We start from the raw sequence: 3,015 nt of genomic DNA, 5'->3' as shown, positions 1-3,015 counted from the left end.
AAGGTACAACATAATAATTACAGTTAATCATATTATATTATATACTTACAATACTAAGTACCATATATATCTATATATAATTTATTTTATGTAATGAGAACATTAAAGATCTAGTTTCTTTGCAACTAGATCTTAAATCTTATTACATAAAATAAATGATAATTATGTTATGTGATGGAAGTGTTACCTGATGTTATGGTAATATCCTATTACAATAATACTTGTATCAAATTAACATGTGTATACCTTAAAATTATCCAATGTTATATCTCAAAAAATTAAGATTTATTTTGAACCTCCTTAAAAAAAAACATTTGGATATAAGCTTGCAAGAATGCCCTTGTGCCTCTTAACAGTACAGTGAGATCAGACACCAAGCTTCAGGCATATCCTTCATGGTTCCTGGCACCTACCAGGATGCTAAACTGACCTGCAGGAGTTTTCATAATTTTTTGTGTTTGTCCTCTTCCAATTTACCTAAGGATAAACTCAGAGTTCTGTGGCCTATTTTAACCTACCTATTACAATCCTCTTCCCAATGGAATGGAGCATGGACTTTTCACACAGATACACTTTTTTTTTTTTCAATTCAAGGTCATGGGTGACAATATTGTTCTAGCTACCAACATGTTGAATATTTGTCCTTGCAAAGCCCAGATATCACATTTTTTTTTCCTTAGAGGATTCTGTCCTTCCAGCAATTACTATATGGGGCATTCTTTTCTAATTTTAGATCTACAAAAGGACATTTTTGCTGATGGCTTAATGATAGCCCAGACAGAATCTATTATAACATGTGGACTGACACTCAGGGACAGAACCAAAGTTAGAATCAACATAAGACCTCAGTTGTGCTCATGTAATGCATTGCTGTAGGATGGGAAGAACATACAGGGAACAAAGGAGAAAGCAAGACAGGTAAAGGACTTTTAAAGAATTAGTAACCATGTCAAGTGGTTTGTGATGAAAATTTGCCTTCTGTCTGGGCATTTGAGCAGAATCCTGATGTCCTTCCTCAAAGCATACTTGAGGATTGGAGGAAAGAGTAGAAAGTTACCAATTAAGAATGTAAATATAGAAATCAGATGGATGCTGGGTCCATGAGGATATTCTTTTTTTTTTAACGTTTATTTATTTTTGAGACAGAGAGAGAGCATGAGTGGGGGAGGGTCAGAGAGAGGGAGGGAGACACAGAATCTGAAACAGGCTCCAGGCTCTGCACTGTCAGCAGAGAGCCCGACGCGGGGCTCAAACTCACGGACCATGAGATCATGACCTGAGCCGCAGTCGGACGCTTAACCAACTGAACCACCCAGGCGCCCCAGGATATTCTTAAACTTTACAAGAGACCTGGCTCACATGTTCTAGGATTTTGCCATGCGCATGAAAAATAAACTAATTGCTTCTGTATGTAACTGTAATAATGTATTGTTTTATACCTTCATACTTAAAATATAGCTGTGTAACACCTTGGGCAGCATTCTAAAAACAAAATCTACAAGAAGCAACATTAGAGTATTTTCCCCAACATTGTCTTCTCTGCTCAGCTCTGTTCCTCTGTTCTCTCCTGTTCTCCTGTGGTTTAGGTGGGGACTAGCATAATTTTGCAGATGAGAAAGATTTAGGTAAAAACAGAGTAATGAAATGGTCAAAATAGTTAAATTATTCAAAGTTATAAATGGGGTTATATCTTATAAATATCAAAATGTTTCTGAGCCCATATAGAAAAATGAGTAAAACAATCATGCTATCTTATGACATGAGAAGATTTTAAAAGCAATTTTGTCAATATCCAGCAATATTTTAAATGAACACCTTCTGGCCCTAAGAATCTGCTACAAAAATGTATACATATTAACATATATGTTTATTTTATGTTTGTTTCAACATTGTTTCTTGTATCAAACAATGATAATAATAACAGACAAAAATTCCCTAAATATTGAAATATCAAGAAAGAATGGTAAACTGGAAAATCACTGTGGCCCATCAATACAATGAAATACTATAAAAACTTTTATTACAGTTGTATAGTGTACATCTGTCAATGTATGTATGGGTAAAGCAAACATGGTATAAATGTGTACAATGGAATATTATTTAGTGACAATAAGAAGGAAATTTTGCCATTTGCAACAATTTGGATAAAACGTGAGATCATTATGCTAAGTGAAATAAGTCAGAAAAAGACAAACACCGTATGATATCCCTTGTATATAGATTCCAAAAGGTGAACTCATAGAAACAGAGAGTAGAATGGTTCTTACTTGTAAGTTGCTTAAGATCTTTTGTTCTCAACCACAAAAAAATGGTAATTATGTGATATGACTGATTATTAGCTAATGTTATGATAATAATCATTTTGAAATATTTAAGTGTATCAAATAAACATGTTTATACCTTAAAATTATATAATGTTATATGCCAATTATTCAATAAAACTAGAAAATTTTGAATTATTAAAAAATGCATGCTTGGTAAAATATTAAGAGTAGACAACGATAAGAACTTTTGGTGATAATTTCTCTCACTTTTACTCAAATTTAATGTAATATGTTTACATTCAAAATATTTACTTGGGGCATACAGCTGGCTCAGTCGTTAGCGCATGCAACTCTTGATGTCAGGGTCATGAATTCAAGTCCCACACTGGGTGTAGAGCTTACTTAAAATTAATAATAATAATAATAATATTTAGTTAAAATCTCAATATAATGTGGCTGATAAAAAAAGACTTGTTTTACAAAATAAAAAGTCAGAAATAATGGTTCTGGAAAAAACAATAAACTTTTATATTTAACATTTAAGCATTCATTACACGGAAGAACATAAAAAAATCAAATTCAGTTACCAGGACCCCAAAAAACTGGAGAAATAATACACAAAGTCTATGAAGAGACAATTAGAATATGAATTCAGGGGTACCTTTATGGTCTCTCAGAGCTTTCCAGGAAGGCTTAAGTGGGTGAAGAGAAGGTTGTCAACTGAAAACCTGGGGCCACTTTTGATGGGAAG

This window comes from Acinonyx jubatus, chromosome B3 (assembly GCF_027475565.1).
Source record: "Acinonyx jubatus isolate Ajub_Pintada_27869175 chromosome B3, VMU_Ajub_asm_v1.0, whole genome shotgun sequence".
In the NCBI taxonomy this organism is placed as follows: Eukaryota; Metazoa; Chordata; class Mammalia; order Carnivora; family Felidae; genus Acinonyx; species Acinonyx jubatus.
This window is presented reverse-complemented; position numbering follows the sequence as displayed.